The 25,271-nt window shown below is 46.0% G+C and overlaps 2 protein-coding genes across 3 annotated transcripts in view; both read left to right on the top strand.

Moving 5' to 3' along the window:
* LOC131266317 (neurocalcin homolog) overlaps nt 1–25,271 on the top strand; it is a 110,388-nt gene that overhangs the window by 30,385 nt on the left and 54,732 nt on the right. The window lies entirely within an intron of this gene.
* LOC131266318 (neuronal calcium sensor 2) overlaps nt 1–25,271 on the top strand; it is a 93,795-nt gene that overhangs the window by 30,335 nt on the left and 38,189 nt on the right. Inside the window, exon 2 of one of the 2 annotated variants that reach the window (XM_058268783.1) lies at nt 2,863–2,921. The exons of the other annotated variant lie outside the window; for it this stretch is intronic. The gene's annotated coding sequence lies outside the window, so the exon portion shown is untranslated. The remainder of the gene's footprint in view (nt 1–2,862; nt 2,922–25,271) is intronic. 2 annotated transcript variants of the gene reach the window in all.

Genomic DNA, 25,271 nt, shown 5'->3' with positions numbered 1-25,271 from the left:
AAGAAACGGTTCCACCGGCGACCAAGCGAATCCTTCCACCACCGGAGAGGTTGATTTAAATTATTATTACTGCTCACTAATGATGGACAGCGTGGCGCGCGGTTTTCCGTCATCCTTGAGAACTTTCTTCAACCTTCTCCTTGAGGCACGCACCTCCCTCGCGGAGAGGTCACTCAGGAGAGGCTTTTCCACGCCAGCCCCCCTAGAACGACTACAGCCCGGAATGTTAATTAGCGCTGTAAAATGGGTAAACCTTGATGGTGGTCCGGCCCCAGGAGAAGGCAAACCGAAGGATTACTGGTGGACAGTTTTGATTAAGCTCTCGTGCAAGTCACTAGAAATCACGGCCAGCAAAAGGGATGCGAATGGGGGGGGAGGGTGAAAAGAGGGCGGAAGTTAATTGGTGATGGTTGAATTAGGGGAAGTTACTTGGGGATTTTTTCCCTCTTCCTTATTCGCTCCTAAGTTTGTTCCATCGTGAATTTATTTTCCATTCAAAAACCAGCCCATGCTCCAAGACGGTGGAAAATCCTCGATGTTCACTTAATTTTTCCTGTTTTTGACAATGTTTTGTCAAAGTTTATAGTTTGCGTGCCTCGCCGCAACTTTCCCAAGTGTGTGTGTGTCACTTTCGTTTCCTGGCCGTTTCCTTTCGGTGTCGGTTTTGATGATGGTGATGGTGATTCCACTTAATTGTCGCCTCTCACATCTCCCCTCCTGTGCTCTGCCCTTTTTCGCTTTTGTGAAGTAATTGCATCGTTTCTGGAACTACTCATGGGGTTTATAATAACGATTTATGGATGGGAATACACTCGGCTCCTGCCGTCCTCCTCCCCGGCTGCTTGCTGTTTTCGTAGTGGAGCTGACATTTAAAGCCACCTTCATCCGGTTATTTATTTTCCCATGATTTCTACGCCAGCCTTCAAGGCGGGTTCGCTTTCGACTGCGCACTCCGTACTCTGGGATGTTTCAGTTTAAAAGAACTATTGAGACTTGCTTCTCGTGTGATTATGGACACCCATATTTTAGAGTTGCTAGCTTCACTCTTTTATTCATTCATACACTTTTCCTCACCATGTGCCGGAATCGGACCTTGCGGTGGACGAGCAATAAGAAAACCAAAACAAAAACAACAGGACTCAGGATCGATGGGTTCCGCAAGCGGCGTCCTCTCGCTCCGCTGCACACCTTCAAACCCTGCCGTGTATAGTGTTGTGGTTGTGGTTTTGTTTCAGCTTGTCGTTTGTAAAACAAAATTTATCGACAACGATTTATGCTTCGCCCCGTCGGCTCCATTGTCGGCGCTGTCGAATGGAGATTTACTGTGAGTTTTCCATTTTCATGGTCACAGCGGCGGTCGTCTGATCAATTGCCAGCAAAAAAAAAACCTAGTGGCCAGTGACTTTTTCTTTATGCTTTCCCTATTTGGCAGTCGGCCGGTGCGTTATCGGAAAGGGAATGGAGAAAGGGGGATCTGTGGGGATTGGTGACGTAGTTGAATGTTGTACCGTCCATTTATTAATGTCCGTTAGTTGTATTGATTGATTGGTTGGTTCGGTTGGCTCTAAGTGAATGTAATGTTTTGATTAATTTGTTCGATTTGTTTTATTTTTGTGTGCGTACACTACGTTGATACATTTGTTTAAACCAATTTATCAAACATGCCAATAACATGGTTTGAACAAAAAATATTTGTTTTGTTGCATAACAAACGAGAATAAATCGAAATGCACTAAAAGAAGGGAAGTTCAAAAGCGAGACATTAAAGCCCCGTCGTTGGTTGACGAAACGTCATCGCGGTTCTTTCGTTTCATGTCCTCGTTGATGTTTGATCGTTTATGTTCAATAAAAAGAAAATTTCACGTGGTTTACAGTTTCCAGCGTGGCATGGCCTGATGGCCTGCTGATTTTTCCCGCTGGTTTTACGCTGGTCGGGGACGCGGGGAAGAGAATCCATTAACGGGCCGTAAAATAGTTTCTTCGAGCGGACATAATTACATCATGTTATAAATGCAGCCATGGTTTACATACGCTGTCTGGATGCCATTGGGCAAGGGAACGATTCCATAGTGGAGGAGGTCAGTCTTGATTCGGGCATGGTATGGCAGCTGGCCGGTCGGTTGGTGACACGCATCGTAATTAGAGAACGCGTGTTGTTTGATGGCTGACCGCATGCACAGTTGGAAGCGACGGAAGACGGTGAGGGTGTTGGGCAGACGATCAACGACTCTCCAGGCGCCTCCCGCTGCATATCAATCAGTGCCTTGAACATCCAACCTTCGCCAGGGACACTTTCACGGCAACCATTGTTGGTTGGTCGTTGTCGTTGGCGTAAGCATTGAAACCCAGTGCCCGGTTGTGGGTGGGTTTTGTGCATGCTGGCGGCATTGCGACGTGTTATGTCGTGTGCTGCATTCATCAGCAATGCATACCGTGCATACTGTTCGATGACATCATTATCATTGCGGTTGGCCGAACCAACCAACAAGCTGTTGGTCAATCGAGCTGTGTTGTAGCTATCTAAATAGAACGGAAGGTCTCTTCGGCGGTGCTTGCATTAAATCTCCATTCAACGTTAGATGCACTGATACCAGCTTAGGGTAGTGTATGGTTTTTCTTTCCAATCATATTTATTATCACCAGGTTAATCGATTATTTCAGATACATTGAAAACCTTTTGGTTTGAATTTATTTTAGCGATTTTAATCTGAAATATTTTACTGGTTTATTTCTTTTCTGCAAAAAATGTATAAATATGTCTGATTCATCTGTCCATCACACACATCCTGTTGTTTCGCTTAGTTTTTCTTTTCATGTGGTCTAAACAAGTGGTTTTAATAAATATTTTTACATTTTTTTCAGGTAAGACCCGACAATGATGAATCACTTACACCAAATGCATCTTTTCTGGTTCCCGTTCGGTAAATATTATTGGTTATAGAAAATTCTTTAAATTTTGCAATGTGAATGCTTTATAATCAATTTTGTATCAAATGCAGACTCAGGTGCTTATTAAATATTGGGGAACTGTCCGTTATGTGTATATTGAAAATTTTCTACTGACCTCATGCATATAATGTGTAAGTATTCCAGTTCAAAATCGAAGCATACAAATCCTAACTAAGCGTCATATCTGTTGGTTTCTTGTTTGTATTTGTAGTGTTGTCCAAGTTTTCGACTAAAAACAGAAAAATACCCACTAATGGTTTCATTCATGTTTTTTTTTTAAACACATTTGTGCTCCATACTGTTTGAAAAGTCCTGCTTTCCAAACGGCCATTTTGAGTCGTTTTAAGCGGCTGCTTCGGTTCGAAAATGTTGAACAATTTCTGACGGACCTTCGGGTGCCCGATCGAACTCACCCCGGGGAGAATATTCTCGCTCCCAGCATCCGTCTGCAGACGAATCCACGTCGAAGTCAAGTCAAACCGCTGGACGGTCCCGTTACTGCCGTGTGCCGGACACGTGGGCACTAATAAAATTAATACCGCCAGTGGGCTCCGGAGACACATTAGCAAAGTTTGAAATATCATCACCTCGGTCGGACCGACTCATTACAGCGCCGTAGAATGGCTGAGCGAGATTGGTTTGGTCGGCTGACGAAGGACGATGGTGGAGGTGCCTGGTCATTCGCCCAGCTGCGCAACCACTGGTTAAAAAGCTGCACTACTTCAGCAAATATCGTATAATTAACATTCTGGCTAAAGTGTCTAACCAGCCCGTGCTGTGGGGGGGAGGGAAGCGGTAGGAACGAAGTGTGTAGCTGGAATCATTTTTCTTGTGGTACCATTTGAATTGAATTTATAATTATATTCATAATTACGCTGCCCGGGCGCTTAGGAGGTGCTGGTAAAGTTGTGGTTCCGTTTACTCATAGCAATCACCAACCCGAAACGTGACACAAAACAGATGGATTTAAATTGAGTTGGGAAGTTTTGAGATGAAAAATGACTTGCTTTGGAGGTTTATGGTTATATTAACAACGTTTTCCGAGCGCAAATGGACTTCTGTTAATTTAATCAATTGTTTGGTTTTTCCAATGTTCCAATTTTAAGCTGAACAAGAGAAGAAATATGTGATTTACCAAAACCACATTCCTCGTTTTCCATTTCCACGAACGGATCGGTGCTCAACAAAACCTCGGAACTCAGAGAAAGCCTTTTCCCGAAAAGGCTTTTTGCGAAGGAAAGGTGCTGAAAGCTTTTCATTTTTCCCAACAGCGGACAAGCTTTCACCGGCGAAAAATGGCACCATCTTTATTTTGCTCAAGGTATTCATTCTGTGTTTGGGGAAAAATTAAAAAAAAGGGCGAAATAGGGAGAAAAAAGCTGGTCATTTTCTTTTCCAAGTTTCGCTTTCGCCTGACATTCGTCAAACACGGCTTCGCACGAGTGAACTCGAATCGAAAGGACGATAGGGTGGAGGTGGTGGATGGGGGTTCAACGTTGGAATTGCGCAGTCGCGCGAAACGTCAGGCAGAAAGATTTTCCTACAGCTTTTACGCGAACCCGGAAAGCTTCTCCCACATCGGGGACGCTTTTCACGCGGTGGGGGAAAATTCGTCCTTTCCGTTCGGGGAATCGTTGCTCTCGTGAGAGACTTTCGGCAACGAAGCAAAAGCACGTCCTGTTTACGCTGGCACGGTGGTAGTTGTATGCGCCCAGATGCTGGATATTTGCACAGCCGACACTGAGTTTCTGTTGCCGTTGTTGTGTGTGTGTGTGTGTGGTACATCTTCGACGACAGTTTGGCGCGGCACAGTTTGCTTTCGTGTGTCGAGGGTTCGTGGCGAACGTGTTGGAAATATTCGTGAGCACAAGCCCGCGTTCAGTAGTACGCCTCGGCTCGTCTGGTGTTGTACGGTTACGACGGTTCGGTTTGTTAGCTACCATCCACGTTTCAATCTCCGTTGCACAGAGCACATCTGCGATCGACATTCTGCGAGGGTAAGCAACTGTTGTAGACGTGAAAAATCCGGACGGAACCAGTCAAAGTAACAGTTCGGATCGCAGAAGACGGAATCGGTGACGGAATCATCATACATCGCCAAACTCCACAAAGGTTAGCCGTTCGTGATTCATTGCTAGTTTGCATGCGCTTTTTCCCGTGCCGCCCCTCTCCTCCCTCCCTCGCTTTGAGGTGGTGGGGAAAATGCTTCTCCTTTCCCGTGTATTTTTTTTTGCTGTTTGCGAAAAGCTTTTTAAAAACGGCGAGGAAAACCTAGCTTACGTTTGAGAGACTTTGGTGGAGAGATCCTTCCAGGCAGGATATTTTCTCCAAGTTTTCTCCTGCCGAGGTGGTCATTTGTGAGTGTGTATTGGTGTGCTCAATTATCCTGCTCCCTTAAGTAGCTAGGTAAGAGAGCATACAAACAATAGCCGTTTTCTCGGCACGCGAAATGTACTACAGAGAGTAGTACTCAGAAGTTCGCGAAAGCTTACGAATCTCCGCTCGATTTGTTCTGATACTTCTCGCCGTGCACTTAACTTTTCACTCTCTCACTCTCGCGGTCTTCTACTCTTTTACTACTCGGAAAGCTCAATTTCGCTTGAAAGGGCTGTTCTGTGTGAAGTTACCCCCCTCCAGCGTCCGATAACCGCGAGCGGGAGAACGTACTCACACACACACACCTACCGATGTGGCGGCACACGCGGGTTCGGTTCCGAGAAAGCCGCGACGCCGTCCGGCAGGCCGCCGACGACGGTACGCACTTTATTTTTAGTCTTTGAGGAGGTTTCGCATCGGACGGAGCTGTGTTCACAGTAGCGTTGTGCTGTACGCGTCGGCCTGGAGCGTCCATTAGTCGGTGAAACCCGTCGGTCGGTGTGTGCTGCTGCTGCTCGTTCGTCGTGTGTCTGTTTTCCTTTCGGTGCGCGTTCTGTGCAAAGTGGTTCCGATCTCCACCTCCTTCCCCCGTGTTCTCGACCCAGCGACCAGTCTTTGGCGGAAAAGTCGTTGACCGACGCCTCATTCCAGCGCCAGGTGGAGTGAAAACGCCTGAAAGAAAGGAAAAGGTGTGCACCGTTTGAATATCGTTTGAATTCGTTCGTTTATATCGAATTTCCATCGAACCGATCGGTTTGCTGGTAGGATTCGTGGACGTACAAAGCAAAGGAAAACAAAACTCACACACACCCACCCGCACACACAAACTTCCAAAGCAACTGTTGGCCTTCTTCGCGAAGGCACGCTGGAACAACAAATATCCTTGTGTCGCCGTGTGGTGTTTTCCTCCGTCCTGTTGGTCCCTTTTTGTTACAGGTGCCTTCGTGTACGTTAGTTCTAGCCCTGGTTGTGTATGTGCCGATCCGTTCCGTTCAAAGTCCTTAAGGCAGCGAAGCGAGCAAGGAGAAAATGTTCCAAAAGAAAACAAACGAACAAGTGAAACGTGTTCCGAAGCGATTGGAAGAACCGAGCAAAAAAAAAAAAAACGTTGTTCATCGCTGCTGGCCGCTGCCCTCTTGACGATTATTGGCAGCCCGAGGCCACTGGCGATGGATGGAGGCGCTTGGTGTGTGCGAGAGTGATTTGTGATGTGTGCTTCTACCTCTTGCCTCCGACCGGATGTGGTACCTCGCCCGGGTCGATAGCCGGACGGAGAAAAGGAGGTCTACAATACGGGAAGGGCACCCCGAAGGGTGGATAAATCTTTCTCCTTGTCGCCGGACGAGCAGACAAAATGGTGGAAACCCACCCGCACCGCACGACGGTTCATTATAAATAACTGAAAGCGCAGTCGGACATCGATAAATATTTTATTGTCAAACCTCGACCTGCTCAACCTGCCAGGACTTTGCCCGCCCGTGCCGTTAATTATGGCGGGTGTGATATGTTGGCTGGGGTTTTCCCCCTTCGTATTTTTCTTTTCTTTTTTCTTCCGCTCTCTTTCTCCCATTCCCTCCGGGATCCCCCCGAGCCCACCGAGCCATCGCCAATGAAGTAGAAAATTAATGTTTCTTCTATCGATTTTTCATTCCGGTGGTATAACATGCAGTGGAAATGCGAGGGAAATGGTGGTGGTGGTGAATACATAAAACAAAATTAAATCACTTTGTGTGTAAATTACTCCGCGACCGGCTCCCTAACAGGCTCGGCCGTCCTGTGGCATATTTTAATTTTCTGCTCCTTCGTATCGGAAGGGTCGATACACGCGCCCCGCTGTTTATGGCCTCATAGGTTGTATGTGTGTGTATGATGTAAATGTTTTCTGTGTTTTGTTCCCCTTTACATAATATTTTTAATTTTATTCACTAGGCCCCTTTTTTATCGAAACAAAGTTTTGTTTTAGGAATGTTGGGAACTTGTATTCAACTTCACCTTAGACCAAGGAAACCTATTTAATGATTCGACAACATTACTCAATTTGAGTACGATTGTTAATTGAGCAATCGATTGCTTACCACACAAGCAGCCCAAGACTATTTGTCTGATAAAGAAATGCGCGATAATCGAAACGGGGTTTCGGCAAAGCCCATTTACCACCGCGTCTAGCTCGATCGATTCGAAAATCGACGATGGAACGGTTGTTGGTGTTGGGAAACACAATGCTTATCACAACCATTGAGGGGTTGTGTCTTATCCAGACGTCTCGGAAAAAAACAGGAATGCTACGCCCGAACAATGCCGGAAGTAATTATTTGGCGCTGTTCGCATAAAAGTTCTGCGTTTTTGGTCCATCCCGTCGTCTTGTTTGGACAATCCATGAAAAATGAAGTGTTTTGTTGTCTTGTGTTCTTTCCTATACCATTTTCTTGGAATGCGAATGCTTTGTTCGACACCAAACCGTCATTCGGCGAATACTTTCGATCACATCTAATTTCTTTTTCCCTATTTCGTTTCCCCGGGAGTGTCCTGAGGGCCGAAAGTTTCCCTTCTGGTCTGCCACTGACAGATTTGGCAAACTTAATTTGCCTTTCGTGCTCAACGGGACCGATTCCGTTCCACTTAGCCTTAGCTCCCCGTTGGGCGATAAAGGGCCAGCCGAAAACACGGAATAAGTTAATTATGAAACGTCCCGCACCCACCCCCTCCCGAAGCGAACCTTTTTATGAGCCTCGGCGGACAAATCGAGTGTGCGATTTCGACTTTGATAGGCGGCGGAGTACGCATCGTTATCGGCTGCCTATCGTCAACTATCATGTTGCGTGCCTGGCGATAGGGAGGGTTTTTCCTTTCTTTTTCACCCCCCGAAATTGGTCCATGGTGGAGCACACGTTCTGATTACGCTGCCCGGATTCGGTATTTTTGGGGTGCAGACAGTTGTAGCTGGAGTGTTGTTAAAAAATCGAACAAACCCGCGCGCGTCGTGTGTCGCTAAGATGTAATACATCGGAGGGTTGCTTCCGATCCGCGCGTAGATAAGGGAAGGTGGTTCGCCGAAAAAAAAATTCCAACGATGGCGTAACCGATGCTGAATCAGCCGTCGCAACCGCAAACAACCTTTCCCCTATCTATCGACCGTCGGTAGGTTGTAGGAAAAAAAGACCAAAAGCCCAGCGTAATTTGTTGTCGTTTAACCGTTTCAGGACCAAAAGCTATTGAAGACTAAAACTGGTAATAAAACACAATATTTTGGCTATTTGGAGTGTAAAATAAGAGAATGTCAGCAGGAAAAACCTAGCAGTCTGTGTAGGTTTTTTTTATAATTTGATGGAAAATATGTTTCCCTATGAACCATAAAAGTAAAAAAATGACGAGTATAGTGATGATATCGGAATTTTTGTTATTTGCTTTCCAATAAAAATTACATAAAAAAAAATTTAAAAAAAAAAAGATTTTAGCAATTTCTATAAAAATCAAGTCTAATAAACTTCCCAAATACTAAGTTGTTGTTGTTGATTGATCGCACGAACGGTTTGGTTTTGGAGCAATTCATTTTGATAGTTCTTTTTTGTTTATTCGTTCAGAAAGACATTTGCCACCTTTGACATAATGTTTTCTTTGATGTTTCGTTTCAAAAGTATCGTTTTGATAATAGTTGAACAAACAGTAACGAGTTTGGAGATGGGAAAACATATTGCCCTTGGTCGTGAAAGGGTTAAACCGCTATCGTTTGACGTTTGATTGCCGAGCGGTAATATGATGAAGTGTCGATGAGTGACCGGTGCCCTTTCCTTCCGCAATTGCACCAAAGGTCGCCTCACATCGAGAGCGGGTGGTGGGTGGAATGATGACGTATTACGCGTTCCGATGGTATCTTGCGCTTGGCTCGGTATAATTGCACTTAATTTTTACCCACAGAGATGTATGTAAATGATGCACGATTTCTAGTATTGCGAATGAAGGGTTTTTATTCACGTTTGTAAGCCACGATTTGTGACTCTACAGTATGATTGATTTTAGATAACCTTTTCGTTCTTTTTTCCTAAGCACGACGGTATTTGAATGTGATCAACCGGACTTGGGGCGAGTAAATTGTAATAAAATTATTATGATAGATCGCGTAGCGCTCGCCATTACCATTTGCAAAAGCACCCTCTTGTAATGGGCAGATGTTATCACCGTTTATTTCAGCAGCAGCATTTTCTTCGGCCACCTGCTGGCTCGAAATTTTCCTCTCCTGTCCGGTTTCCTCCCAGCCCGCGAAGTGAAAACCACGTTGTGGATTCCCTGATTGGATTTTAAGCAGGGGGTGATTTATGGCACGATCAACGTTTTGCGGATGGCGTATGATTGCCGCTTTTTCACTGTAATTTGTTGCTCCCCTTTTTTGATCGGTGCGCACGTTGGAGATGTTCACAGCCAACAAGTTCAAGTGCACCCTCCCACCCTCACTGCGCGGTTCTCCTTTCCTGAGCCGACGGGAACGGGTTTACCTTTTGATAGTAGTCCCGCCCTCGAAGATACTATCAATCAAACGCAAACTGGAAGAGAGAGTTTTTGCGGAATGGTAATGGTATGGTGCTCCCAATGCTTCCCCGGGCCGGATTTGACGGATGTGTCACTAGACCGACGAGGGCCGGCGATAAACACCCGAGGGTGACGTATCTGTTTCGATTCGTTCCGCCAGATGGTATCGCCACTGAAAGGTGTGCATCCCACGGCCACCCCCATCGGTCGGAAGTGGAATCCATTTCCCACCCCCCACACCACCGAAGACGGAGGGTTCCGAATCATAAACAACTTCACGCCGCTCACCCACCCTTTCTACCCCGGTCATGTGTTGCTATCGGTTTTGTGCATCGATCGCAAATCCAATCGAACACCGATCTCCTCCACAATTTACATACTTGCTCACCAGGTGTGTGCATGTGCGTGTGTGTGTGTGTGTGTGTGTATGTCGATTGTTTTACCCACCTCCAAGTCGATCAAGTACGCACATGGTTCCAAGTTTTATTTTTCTGCTGTACTCCAAAGTGTCCGAATGTAGGTCTTTGGTGGCTAAAAATAACCACAGGCGAACGTTACTGGCTCGCCATAAGGTGTCGGCTACATCTTACCCTTGGATGACGGCACGGACTGTGTGTGTGTGTGGGTGGATGGTGGTGTGCCATGCATAATTGAATACTCCTTTCGGGGTGCCCACAGGTACTTTCGGTGCTGAGTACGTGACATTCGAACGAGGCTTCCTCGGGTAACCTGAAGCAACTTCACTAGGTCAAACCTGATAGCACTCCGACGAGAAGCTCTACCGCCCAACCAAACCTGAATGAATGCGAAACACATGCAGCATTATATCGGCGATTTGTTACGGTCGTTAAACCGTTTTTTTGTTTTCGTTGCGCTACCACCGACCATAAATTAGCCGCCTTCGGCTCGCGATAGTAGACAGGTTCGAGGTTAGGAGCGCGCGCGCTATATAGAGTGCCTCTTCCCGATTCCGGCCTATCGCGCCGAGGGCTGAGAAAAGTGCCCTCAATTAACCTCACTTTCCGCGCTATTGTCTGTGGTATTGCGCGTGGCAATTGGGTAGCGGCGGTCTTCCCTCTTCTCCCCGAGCGGCTCCCCCAACGCACCGGAATGCCCACGCAACACTCTCCGATCTGGATCTCTGGACGGTAGCGTTTAGATTACGTCGGCGCGCTTAAACGGTGGCGGCGCTGATGGTGGACGTCTATAATCCTTCACTCATTTGTTTGTTCTCTCCACCATCTTCAGAGATCAGTCGTTGATTGATATCCATATTCCTCCAGAACAACGCCATTAGGGAAGGGGGTGACTCGAACCCATCAAACAGAAACTCCCTTTGATTTGGTTCATTTCGGGATGTGGAACGACCTCGAAATGGCTGGCTTCATTTCGATTCACATTCACATGTTCTGAACAGGGTTTTTTTTCTTTTCTCCCTTTACGAGTACGTAATCATCATCACCAACCTTTTGGTTCCGGGAGACGAACACGTCGGACGTTATCATTCCGTACGGAGCTTTTGGTACGATGTTCACATTCTGCCCTTGCAGAATTGGTTTGGATTCTTCTGATCAGCTGCCGAGGTTGGAACTCGGTTGTTCATGCGGGCATTCGGTCGGCGACGATAATGGCCACCTGCCTGCATGCCATGCAGCTGTAATACTTTCCTAGGCAGATAAAAGGCTTATGGGGCGCTATTCAAATAGCGTGTACTGCCAGCTGTCGTATTCGTGTCCGGTGTCGGACAGTTGTTCGGTTTCCACGTAGAGAGGGATGCTGTCCGGTCACACTGGGACCCGAGCAGATAACAGGCTGAGAGTGGATGATTCAGTGGTGAAATGAAAAGTACTTTTTCCAAGTTGACTTTTATGTTTTCTACGCCTTTCAAATTGGAACAGTGGGACGAGTTCTAACCAAGTCCAATGTTAGGTTTCGTACCTCTCAGAAGGATCGTTTCGATTCCTTTTTTTCCGGCCTATACTATTTAAAGATATTACTTTAATTTAAATATGTTCGGAGTAATATCAGAGAATGTTTCAGCCTATGTTCAAAGGATAAACCGGTCGGAAGAGGATGTTCCTGTTCCTCTTGATTTTGATTAAAGTCTTATGGTAAATACTGTTACTATCCTCATACAGCTAGGGAACGGTTTGTTGTGATTTGTTATTGTCGGTATGAGCCCAACAATGCATCTTTAAAATACTCTGCAGTGTATTCGTTATTCCTTCTTTGCGTTGGCGCTGCTTCTGTGCACACAGTCGTCCTTGGTGGTGGTAAATCGGAAGCCTGTCATCCCTGTCACGTTCCACGCCGTGGCAGAAGCTTACTTTTCCGACGTGCCGGCGATTGTGTTTCACATCCCACGGGAATGTCGCTGGACCGAAAGAGTGCCTGAAGTCATCGTCTATGCGGATCCTCCTGCTATTAAACATGAACGCCCGCGCTCCGAACGTGGTTTCACTCGGAATGGTAACCGTCCCGTGCTGCGGGCGTCACTACATCAAGTTATTGAAATTGATTTTTCTTACTCCAGCTCAGTCCACCGACCGCCTCAGCAGCATCTCCTCACCAAATACCATTCTTCTTCTCAGTATTCGTCGGTCCGTTGTCTTTCTCGATACACACTTTCGGTCCGCATTGCTCGTGGTCCTTATAGGCAGCTTGTGTCATGCTTTGTAAACTGTGCAGAACCGAGCGGAACCGAAGATACCTATCGAACGTTGACAACCTTCGATGAAGGTAAGCGCGAGGACGCCGTGTCCTTTCGCTCGCTCGTGATTAGTGAGCTCGTGTTGGTGGGTTTTTTTTTTCATACCCCCCCTCTTTGTTGTTCCTTTTGCCATTTTTAATGCACGACTCGTTAGGGTATGTGTGCGCCATCGCCAAAAAACGTTCGAAGGCGGTGTAGGCTCCATCTATAAAAGATATTTTTCCGAGTCCAGGGCGAGGTAGGAACAGGTGAATTGGTCCACACTGGAGTTGGTCGGTCGCGGAATCGATCGAAGACGTTCCGAAGAAGCGAAGCAACGAGTCAGGCAACGGTAGGGATGGTGAAAACGGAGTCTATAAAGAAAGTCCCAGCACGGCTACATCATGAAGCCGCCGTTAGGGCTGAGAGAGGGCATGATGATGTCCCAAATGGGAGCCCCGAAGCTATGCGTTCCTCTAGGGGGACGGACCTGGTTTGGAAGCTCGAAGAGAAGGCAGGCTGTGACGCGGAAGGGCACACTATTTTTAGGTCCAGTGTACCTGCATACGACCCTGCTACTACGCTATCAATATCTTCCTCGGGCCACGGAAGCGCTCGATTCCGATCGATTCTTTCTTGAACTCTTTGGTTCAAGCAGGCGAAATGGGAGAAAGGACCGCCGCCCTCAAGTTCGGCAAAAGGTTAATCGGCAGGATCGGTTTGCCTTTAAAAAGATTGCTTTCCATCGCGCAGCCTAACTACGTAACGGTGGTGGTGGTGACTGCACGCACGGGAACAATGTTCCTAGATTGGTTACGACTTTTAGGCAACGACACGAAATAAGCTTATTGCTCCATTGACCTACGACCGCGAACTTCGTGCCCCAACGTCTTACTCTTACCCAACCGAATAGAAGCCGGTGTAACAGGAGCTGGCCAATCGGAAGGCACACAAACTTGCCCCGCAGTTGACATTCGTCGTTGGCATTCGATGAAGGTTCAATTCCGACCGGCGGCCTCTGGTCAGCCTCTCTGGTCTGGAACTGGAGTGAGTTCCCGGTCAGTTGAAAGTTGACTGGCTGGCCTGGAGAGCGCTACATCAGCCTGGTTGTGTTCGCCCTTGACGTTTCGCGTCATACTCTACTGACCAGTTTCCAGTGCGAGGGGTGATTGGGACTTTTACTTTTTCTGCCCCCACTCTCGTTCTCTCTCTTTCTCTCGTCTGCTACTCACCTGACCGGTTAAGAAGCGGGGAGTCACTGCCGTGACCTTATGGATTTAGCGAACGGCGGCCGGGTTGTTCGGGTTTTCGAGCATGTATGGTAAACATTCCTGATTGGCCCGCGATTGTGAACCATGACGTGTGCGATGTTGTTTGTGTACTTTAAATTATTGCTTTTGGCGCGCCGTTCGACGTCTTTCTTTTTTTTTGAGTGCCTTATCAGGTTCGCGCCCATTTGATCCGGCAAATGAGTGTGCTGTTTCGTTGACCGATTGAGTGAATTTGTTTGTTTTTTTCTTCCATGCGGAGGAATTCAGCATAAGCATTTTTGTTTAATTTTGGACAAACAATCAAGATGCGAACAGGAGAACCTCGCGATGAAAGCAAATTATTGTGGCGAGGACACGGTCATGGAGGTTGGAAACGGATGAAAAATTCAACACCAGCCGGGCGTGCAAATTAAATCGATCTTGTTGCAGGCTTTCCCCCCCAGCCTTCCCACCCTTTGCTCCAGCTTTGCGATTACCGGAGGGTGGGCACACAATTTTTCCCAACTCCGAAATCCCGTCACGCGAAGCTGAGACGTTTGATGGCCAACCGGCTCTGAAGCGCGGACATCGCCGTTGACGATTGTGTCTCGAACAGCGTATTCCCATTTCTGTGTCGCCCTGATGGTCTTTGAACAAAGGTACCTGGTTTCCTGCGGTTCCTTCTCAAATGGGATTTTTGCGCAGTGTGAATGTGGACCAAAACGGAACCGGAGAGCAACTCCCCATTACTTTTCCTACCTCGGCGAACGAAGGAAGTGAGGTGGGAGTTTTAAAATCCCGTATCGCCGACAACAATACCGAAGTCCCGAGCGGTTGCAGGCGGATGGTACGATCAGAAATTTGCATTAATACCTCCACCGCATTCTTCACCCGAAGGCACGCCGACGTCATGTACACCGAGGGTGGCGTTTCAGTTCTCGGGGGCTTTTTTTGCTTTATTTTTCACGCTAAAGTATGCCGGCTTCTTGGACTGTGAGGGACATTTTTTCCCGTCCGTCAAGCCCGTGTCCTTATTGCATGGAACGTCGTGGGCTTGTGCATGTATCTCCGCCTCGTTTCGGTGTGACAAAGTCACCGCTTTTGGCACGTACCGCACCAGCGGCATGAAGGTGTTGCCGGAGAATGATGATGGATTCGTCCTCATCATCGTCGGTCCGACCGGCAGAAGAGCGCAAGAGCGCAGTGAAGAATTTTGTATTTCACCGTTCTTTTTTTTATCGTTCCACTGAACAAAATTCTTCGGCGCACGTAAGCGTCGCCCAAAGTCAACTGCCAATCGTCAAGGAACCCTCTCCCTAATGGGCTCGACTGGGACCCGCAAGATACTACCGTAAGGACTTTTGCGACACGATGAAGATTTATTGCGCAAGACCCGGTAGGCAAAAATCGTTGCACAGCAGGACTTTATAGAAAGAGATAGAGAAAGAGAGAGAGAGCGAGTGAGAGACCGCGGAGAGTGTGCAGAAGGCTTTGAAGTGTACCCAGATTGCGCCACCTTCGTGCATACTTGTGCCGTTTCGTGGGGGGCGTTTGGGCAGCCAGGTGGGTCGTACACTCTCTTTTCACTTGATTATTCCCGACAAAACCGTGTCGTGCCGTGTTGTGGAATGCCTCGAACACGGTGCGGGACTCACGATGGCCCCCGAGGCCCCAGGGCTGCCACTTACGTAACTGCTGTAACGCTTCGGTGCACGACGGTGGACGAAACTAGCTCGCTTTCCGTATCCTCTCGCGAGATCGGTACGAAAAGGGACATGGTGGCAATCAGTGATGTACCGAATCGGTTTCTTTGGTATCGCTGTTAAATGGAATTTTCGGGATTTAGATATTCTTGATGTACGACAAAAAAATAAATGAAAACAATATATTATATTGTCGTCATCTAAAATCGATCAAATAAAACGCTACAAAAAAGTACATGGGTCACGAAAAAGGCTATAGAATATCTTTTTGTAACGACATTTTATGAAATATCTAAAATTTATTATAAACTAGCTTGACGCCCCGGCGTTGCTCGGTGGCGAAGGGATTGAGAGAAGAATTATGGTTTTAACTAATACTTGAAAGATATGTTTGAATTCAATAGTTACAATAACGACATATTTAAAATGTTTGATATTTCATCAATTTCCCCATCATATATAAACCTTAGTTGTGGATAACTATGTTGGATACACCTTGACATTTGTTTACATGCTTGTTTTGTTTCTGTTAAAACTGCGTTTAAATTGTAAAATTTTGATGATTTTATCAAAAAATAATGATCAAACAAACCTTCGACAACATCTGCAATACTTAACCTTAATGTGTGAAAAGTTTCAGAAGCGACGTTTCAGTATTGGTTGAGTTTTTAGAGTACACAGAACTCCATACATAAAAAAGCTTAAAATATGTAGTAGATTGTACAACAAAGTAGAAAGTAATAATTGAAAAACAAAATTCATGTTGTCAATTTTTTACTATTAAAAATCTAGAATGTTGAGTGATCCAAGAAACAAGAGAAAGTATTTGTAAAAAAAATTAAATACAAAAAAATGGTACAAGGGATATCGGAAGCAGTACGTCACTGGTGGCAAACCCCCTCGGGTCGCGTACGCTAGACATGGACGATTGACAAAACACTAAGGATTCTCCGCGTTGTGTCCTGGTGTTGGTGTGGTCTCCTGCAAACTTCCCCGAGGGGATGCTGATGTGTGATGGACAACGCGCACTTTTAATGGCGAAAATTTCATGTGACACGTATCGTGAACCTGGACGTTTTGAATTGCTCAGCGAAAGGTATTTTAATTTCGAGTACCATTCAGAGTGACGCCTACGCTGATGGAAAGAGAGAGGCAGAGGTATACAAGGATAGCGTGATTCCATTCGCCTGTGCGATGGTTTTTTCCGTGTTGGTAATACATTGTATAAACTGGTGCTTTACAGAAGCTAGTTCTAAGAAGTTTTCGAAAAGGAATTTCATGTGAAATGAACCTTGACTTACCCGACCAATGAAGCGAATACACCTGTATCGTTTTGTTCCATTTATCTTAACGCTTTGTTTGGTTCGCTCGGGATAACTCAATCCGATCAACAACTCGAAATAATCGAGTCCTTGTCAAAGCCAGTGGAAATTGAATAGGTTCTGCCCCCGAACTGTTTATCTTTGCAGTCCTTTCTATCCATAGAATGTTTCTTAATCTCCAATCGTTATCTGGGCCGTTTTGCTGAACTCAATTTATCTCCGAATCGTGCCGTATTACAAACTCGACCAATAGCGTTTCGGTATTTTTTGTTTTTCTTCCTTTCGGGTTTAACAATGTTGTCTTCTTTCCTACGTTTCGCGTGCTGTGTTCCTCTGCAACCAAAGCAGAAGGCTCGTAAAAACGGTTGGGCCAACAAGCAGCGTTTTCAATTTTTGTGTGTCCGAAAAGGCCACACACTAATAGGAAAGTCACTGAAGCTGGCAAAACTAGGACGCGCAGAGGTAATGGATGGAACGTTTTTCGTGCTATAGAAATGCTTCCCAAGGATTGCTTTCCCTTGTTTGCACTCATGTTCGATTGCTGCGGAACTATGTATTCAGCTCCCTTTTCGCTCTTGTTTTTTTTTGTGGTTGGTCGAGTTAATATCCAAAGACTTCGCTACCAAATGAAATGCCAGCGGTAAATCCAGCCATGTTGGGCATTGCTGTACCCCTGGCTTTCTTTTTTTCTATTCCTCTTCATTGCATCTGAAGTGTCCAAACGTGCCCTCGCGTGCCCTCGACTGGCCATCTCTGTTTGGCTCCGGCACACCGCAGGAGACCGGTCCAGGATGAGGTCACGACGATCCGGAGCCTTGCCAAGACCGTCCGACTGGTTGGCCGGCCAGGCAGAAGTACAGAGGTTGATACTGCGACGGCGATTCGATAAACCGTGACTGGCCTCAAAAGTTTTGGGGCCGGGAATGTTCGGGCGCGTTGCCTTTGCCTGGTCCCCACCTCAAGCCCGGCAAGCAAGGAGCGTGCAGCGGGTATTAATCTATTTTCGACGCCATACTGTCGACCGGTTTGCGTTCTGGTGTCTAGAGTTTTCAGCCCCCCTCCCCCAATCTCACCTCCTCAAGCTTTCTTCTCCGTGCCGAAGGAAACTGCACGAATCGGGCCTATGCTCTCCTTGGGCCGGAAGGAACGGAAAAGTGAAACAATTTGCCAAACTGCAGCCTGCCTGGGCTGCCGACGGGCCGACTACAATTTCCTGCTTTTCGTTTTTCCATTCCAAAAACAAAATCGAACAAAAAACAACCGTCTTAGGCAAGGAAAGAGAACGTTCCTGTGCCCGGAATTCGCTCGGCTGTGTGGCGTACGGTCGTCGGATAAATACTAAAGGTGCAAAAATAAATCTTCGATAACATCGGGACGACGCTCTGCGGCGAGACGGACGAGATTGTTGGTGCGGTGAACGGTGGTGAACTGGCGCTTTTTTTTGTGCTAAAATAGAACGACCTGGATAATGCATTTGAAGAATTTTTCCTAGCGATCAACGATACGCAATCGGAAAGAATTTAGGAAAAAAAAATCGTGCAGTTAAACGATGACTTGAGACCCTTGAAAATGCAATGACAGTTATACAAAGTACAATGAAAAATCACAGTAGAAGAGGTTGAAAAGCGCGAGTGACTCATGTTAGTTGTTTCCCTTACAGCATTTTAGTGAAATCGTGAAAGTTTATGCAAAAAGTTGCTATCGGGTTGAATTAAACGTGCAGTGAGAACGCAAGTGTTGTCTTATTGGCAACCTTTCCACGGCCGAGCCCGCGAGTGTTAGTCACCATTATTAGAGGTGTTCTTCGAAGCATCGTGTTGCTTCCTGTCCTGTGAGCATTACAAATCGGTAATATATTTTCAGCAAACAACCACTAACGAACGATATATTGATAGCTATTACATGTTTTCCTTTCAAACGCGTTGATAACACATTGGTGATTGATATTTAATCGGTTATTGATCTTGTTTAACCTTAATCTTTAATGTTTTATGTTTTTCCTTTAGTAATTTGTAATTCAATTGCTAATTTTATTATTTTAAACCCATTATATTTTCACTGTAGCTATAAAAGGAGATTTTTTAAATCCATTAAATCTCTTTAACTTAAGTTGGTTGTGTTCATGGCACCTTCCGATAGAAATTGCGTTGTCTTATAAGCAATGTGTTTGCCTCGTGGAGTTTATGCAAACCGTTAGGCGTTGTTTTTTGATCGCAAAGATGGAGAGGAAAAACGGCAACCGAATAAAATTCGCCTGCCAATGTAACTTTAGCCCCTGCAACGACGCACGAATAAGTTGCCTCGGGCGCAAAATGCAAATAGAGAAAAAAGGCTCATTAGTCTAATTTGTTTTTCCCTCCCGGTTGAACGCAAAATAAACTTTCGCCTACGAAGCCTCGCCGGCGTCGTGGCGCCGTTCGTCCCCCCCCGGCCCTTCCGCCGTGAGAGGAGTCGTTTTCGTTGTGTCGTGCACAACTTTTCAGCACGAGCCTTTTCGACCGTGTTTCGTAATTAACAACTCTATTCTCCCACCTGTTTTTGCTCGCACCGTTTCCCTGTTGCTTTCGGTTCCATTCGGCTCCCTCTTTTCATGGGAAACCCACCCCCCCTCGACACTTCCTTTACCGGGGGGTCACTCGGGTTATGGAAGGTGTTTTCCAAGTTTGTCCAGTTCTTTTCTCGCCGTTAAAGTTACAAGCGTTTTTTTTTTGTACTTTGTAATCCCAAAAATATATAAGTAATTGTTCTTTCTCTGCTTTACTGTCACACGGCACGCTTGGGAATCTCGTTTAAGTGCTGTGGAAGTCTTGAGAAGAAAGAAATAAAACGAAACAGTCGGTCGTACGCAAAATCCCTCGATAATGAGTCCCCGGTTAAAGGCTGGATTATGATTTGCTTGAGGCGAGCGACATAACCGCCCAGGTCGTCGAGGGACAAGTTTTGGGCATCGTCGGCCGTATGACCTTTACGATGTTCGATCACAGTCTGGACGACATTGACGTCAGTCTTTGTGGCGTGTGTAACGAGAAGAAAAGCTCTACCCTAACCCGGGATAAGTCATTATGAAAATGGGCAATCAGAATTTTTAAATTTATTCGGACTGTTTGCCGGGGCTAGTCTGCGGAAAACTGCTGGCGTTACGCCATGGGATGTTAGAATGCCACTTTAATGCTCTTTTTTTACACTTTCCGAATTAGTTGTGCGGGTGGTTAGGCCAATGGGGGAATGGACAAAAGCATTCGCTGCGGGAAAGGGTTTAAGATAAATATTTACCGAACCGCAAAGGGATGAACCAATTTCGGTACGTTAATTCAATTACTTTGCGCGCACTTTCTCTCTCTCCAAGCTTCAATTATGTCGTGAAGGAAAACTCGAATTTCCCACTCGAAGCCACAAGGAACATGGATTGGTTTTTCTTCATTTTAATCCTTCCACAGCGCCGTGCCTTTTTTCATCCCTTTCTTTGCGAGGTTGGCAAAAGTTTTTCCTCAAATGAGCCCCGACGCCTCGCCGTGGTTTGTGGTTTCGGGCTGGCAAAGTTTTCCCTCAATTGTCGAGGACAATTTTACGCCGCGTTGCCTTTAGGTGGGCTCTGGTTTTGGGAGGCGGCAGTGTGTTGGTTTAGGGAATAAGTACGGCCTGGGGTTTTTCCGTGTTGGGATGGAGGTTTGGGTTAGGTTTTGATGCATAATGGAACATTTGAGGGTTTCCGATGAAGATTACAATTTAAATGAAGTAAAAAAAGGGAAGTCAATGAAGCGCAGAACGTTCCCTGGATGAAGCTTATAGAACTGATGGAAACAAGATGCTGTTGAATTGCCCTGATAAATCATTGTAAGCAAGATGTTGGTGATAGAAATTAAAAATAATTCTATTAATAGTTTCATTCTCGATGTACTCAACCAGTTGACATCCTTCTCGGCAGTTCCTCTAGGTGTTTGGGTCCTTTAAAGCGCCTTCTGCTGGTTCTTCCCAGACCGACCGACGATCGACATGTGTGGTTTTTGTTTCCGTTAGCACTAACTTTACCTGTCCACAGTGCCAGAACTGCCACTCAACGGCGTGAAAGTGTAACGCATAAGGGGAGTTTTAGAAACCGGGTGGTGTAGTCCTTCCGAGAAATGTACCCCTACCAGAGGTCCTGTTGATGAAGTTGTCGGACGCCGTGTTGGTGTTTGGTACCGATCCGATCCGAGGTCAGGCAGCCGGTTGGGGAGCTGTGACATGATGTTTTCCGTAGCAAAACCCTCATCAGGTCCTCGTGCGCCCCCCTCCAGCACCGGCTTGAACATCCTTCCGAGCCGTCCGTCACTGTCCGGGTCGCGTCCGCAAAGTGTTCTCGGGCGCTAAGCATCCACTTTTTGCGCGCTTCTAATTTAATATCGTGCACCAGGCTCGGAGGCTAGTGGATAATTAATTTTAAATGACGTCTACCGTGGCTTTCGCTCGCTACTTCACGCGAATGGGTGGCCCATTTTCTCGGAGGGTCGGTGTTGTCGACCGGCACCACCTTTCTCGCCGGTGGGCGCGAGCGAATTTCCGAGCGAACGTTGGGCAACTTTTAGGAAAGGAAGAAATAAATGTAATTTCTACTAAGCTTAGAAAAACAAAAACCGAACCCGTCCTTCTGCCCATCGTCATCATGTGTGTTGGTTGCCGTGCAGATAGTTCGTTGCAAAAACGCAACCAAAAGCAACGTTTAATAAATGAAGTCCTTTGGACGTCTACTTTCCTTCATGCTCGGCCCACACCTGTACACGGCAATGGTGTGTACGCCTGCAATGCTCATTGCTAATATTATTAATATCACCACCACCACTATCATCATCATCATCATCAACATCAATAACTTCACCACCATCAACGTCGACGACTTGCCTGTCGTGCTGCTAATTGCAACCGATGGTTGTCGAAGTTCTTTCTTTGGTACTTTTTTTATGTTTACGTGCTTCGTTCTCCCGCTGTTCGGCGGCTCCATTAGGCTGAGTGGTTAATTTTTACGAACTCTTGCAGCATAAAGATGGAATTATCTTTTCCGTTTGGGGTTTTTGCTGCTGCATGGAGCAATTATGAGGTTTCCGTTCGGCGTATTTTTTTGTCCATGTTTGGACATTTCCGTGACCCGACCAACCCAGTGTTTGCTTAGCAGTTTTTCCGAATGAATTCCGCTACGAAACTTTGCTGGACCATGTTTTCCAGCGTTTATTTGAGCCATTTTTTTGGGTCGTTCTACTGTACTTTCAAATAAAATAGTTCCTTCCAAAATGTCCATTCCGGTACTTGAGCATGTGCGGGACGGTAAAGGCAACACAGCACTGGCCGCGTGGCGAATGTTGGATTGTTTATGCTGCGAACCCATTTGCGTGAGCTTGGTACGTTGTTTGGCTAGGTCGAGGCGTTTGAAGTGGCTCTTGCCGTTTGGGGAGAAAAATCTTTTTATTCCCTTTTGTAAACAAGTGCTCCACACGGTGGGCAAGCAGAAATCTGAACCCGCTAAACGGAATCCCGCCGAGAGTAGGTAGCGGGTGTGGGAGTTTCCTTCCATGGGTCGCGGTTGGAAAGTTGTCCATTTTCGGACGGCGTGCCACCTGCCGTCCAATTGTCCAAACAATCGTTCAGTGGGAAAACAATCCCGCTTTATTTGCGCAGATTTTCTCCTGGCGTCATCGAAGCATTGTCGTTGCATTCTAATTCAATCGAGCAATACAAACTTTGGTTCGTGAATGGCCATCAATTCAATCACTTTTTACTCTGTATTTTCCCCTCATGCTTTCACGTTATTCGGGAAATAAACAACCATTCATTCGTGGTGCCGCAAAATGTTGTACTCCACTCAATGAATCAACACCTTGGCGTCGGCTAACCGCATTCTAAAATTGCGGCTTGGCATACATATTTTCCCTTCGTCACTGGCGTTCGGCCAAGAGAAGGTGACGACGAGTGGATGTCGATCCACCATCAACACAACACTCGGGCCCGCCGACATTACAAAGTGCTCATCTGTTTCCATCTGAGCGTGAGTCGTTGAATAAATGTTGATCGGTGCCTTTAAAAGTAAGAGAAACACATTTCGCGTGGGTTGGATTTTGGAAAATTTTCAACACGTTTTAAGTTGTTGGTCGGAAATCTGTAAACGACAAACCATCGTGAGGCTGTGAAGGGAAACTGCGAGAGCCGAAATGAAAGCGCTGCTTTCTAAAAAACACGTTTAGCCAGTCCGTTTCAAATAAATCTTCTTTGATATTTTTGAGACTAATATTTTATATCACACCAGATTAGATTTTTTTAATCCACTAGAATTTTCCCACTTCCGTCCATCGTACTCAATTTTGAAAGCTGAATGTTACTCTACATAAACGCTTGTACTCCTTTTTTTCTTTTCTTTTGATCGAAAACGAAACCCGTTTACGGTCGATTACATTGGTTTAATCTTTCCAAAAACAAACACACACTCTAGCGACCTCTGTTGCATACCGTATCGTTTATTGGAATATGGGTAAAACATAAACACGGTTTGATGTGAGTTTCAAAAATAAATATCATGGAAAAACCATGTTCCGTTCGGAGCAGGTGGAAATGGAAGGGAAACGATCGAAGATAGTAGATAGAGAAACCGAGCAACAGAGACAACGTTACTGTGCCTGCTTGTTCCCGCGCTCGATGGTATAGCTTCGATGAAGTGCGATACGGGATTACAATTGCATGAAACAGGATAAAGCTATTTCTGAAAAAAGAACTCCACTCCAGTGGCGTACGAAAAAAGTAATGCCCCCAAAAGAGCAAGAGTATCTTTTTCCCCTCTTTCTCTAACGCGCTCGCCGGGTGGTTTCCATTGGGAAAACTCGCCGAAAATCGACTTGAATTGAATTTAATCGACGATCGATACTTGCCAGATGCATCCAAAATGCGAAACCTTAGCCTCCGGGCGGATGCACCTTATGCTCGCGCCTTCCTTTGGAGCGCTCTAGTCGTATGGTAAAATATGATGGCGCTCGGTTCGTTATCGTTATATTTTCCCGTTCGGTTCCAGATGTTTCCGAAATTAAATTTTGTGCACCATAAGTAGCAAATTTTCACAAAAATCCCTCAATGTATGAAACAAACGTGATTATATTTATAGCCATGATCTGGAGATAGAAAAGTGTTGCAAAGAGAAAACTATTTTATCGATTTAGTTACATTTTATAACGGGTTACAAAACGGGTTTGTTTTCTATCCACGTCCACCAATCCAGACACGTTTCATGTTGTTTGGTGGAAAATCCAATGTTTATGGAAACTACATGAGCAGCATCGATAATTGAATCATCCTCGACTATTAGCGCGTCGCTTGCTTAAAAATGCAAATAGCAACTTGTCCGGGGTTGCCCACATTGAGTCGTTTAGGAGGGGCCTGTATTTTACCGTCGACTATTCATCACGAGACGTGCTGTTTTTTTTTTTGTCCCTAATCTATGATAGTCCCTTACACATTCCGCTCCGTGAAATTCCCGTACATGGAACGGTGGAACTGTAGCGCGTGTAAATCAATTTGAAATATGCTCAAACACAGACAACCGCCAAAGGGCAAACCATCCGCCACGTCCGGGTACTTCTGTTTGTGCCCGTTCTCGGTTCCGCTCGTTTCGTAACGTATTTTATTTTATTTGCATCACGTGGACAAAGTTTTTTTTTGCATATTTTCCCCCCTGCCCGCCGTAATGGCTAGGGCCTTTTAGTGAAAATTATTATTTCAAAACCGAGTGATCCCATAGATAAGGCCTATTTATTTGCTCAAGAACAAATTCAGCACATAATACTCATCCGACGTGTTTTAGTATTCACTTTTGCGTCCTTTTTTTTCTACGATGCCACGCCATTCGGCTACATCAGTGGAACATTATTATAATAAGCAAGGGCTGCCCGGGCGTACCCACGATCAAGTGGATTGTCAAGTGCTAAGCCAGAAAATTTCCCGACGCTTCGGCCGTCATGAGCCTTGGCTAGCCGCAAAGGACGGGTCGGCGCCAGAATTTTGGTTTCCGGTTTCATCCTTTTCATGAGCTGCTTGGAACATAGTTGAAGGGATGCGGAACTTAACCCTCGTAGTACAAGGGTTTGCATGCCCGTGGCTTGCTTAATTCCACTCACGTACAATCATTGACACTTGGTCGCTGGGATCGGCATAAATCGGCGGGAAAAATGAACGGGAAAATGATGCGAGATCGTTCTGGAACGGAGTGCCATCTCAAGAAGAAACCCCGTTCTCTCCCGTTTCGAAGTCCAGCAACAACACCATCATCGGCTACACGATAACGATGTTCCGGGGTGCGTACCTACCGATGGAAAAGGGTAGTTGGTCTCTAGTTGGCCATTTTGTCTTTGGTTTCAACGTCGAAAGAAGCCAACAGAACCGCAGGAATATGCTATTCACTGGAAAGAGGGTGGTCGTACGCTCCATTTGGTGTCGGTTATTTATG

The sequence above is a fragment of the Anopheles coustani genome, chromosome 2, assembly GCF_943734705.1.
Source record: "Anopheles coustani chromosome 2, idAnoCousDA_361_x.2, whole genome shotgun sequence".
Classification (NCBI taxonomy): domain Eukaryota; kingdom Metazoa; phylum Arthropoda; class Insecta; order Diptera; family Culicidae; genus Anopheles; species Anopheles coustani.
Note: the sequence above shows the minus strand (reverse complement) of the source record. Positions and strands in the feature narration are given on the sequence as shown.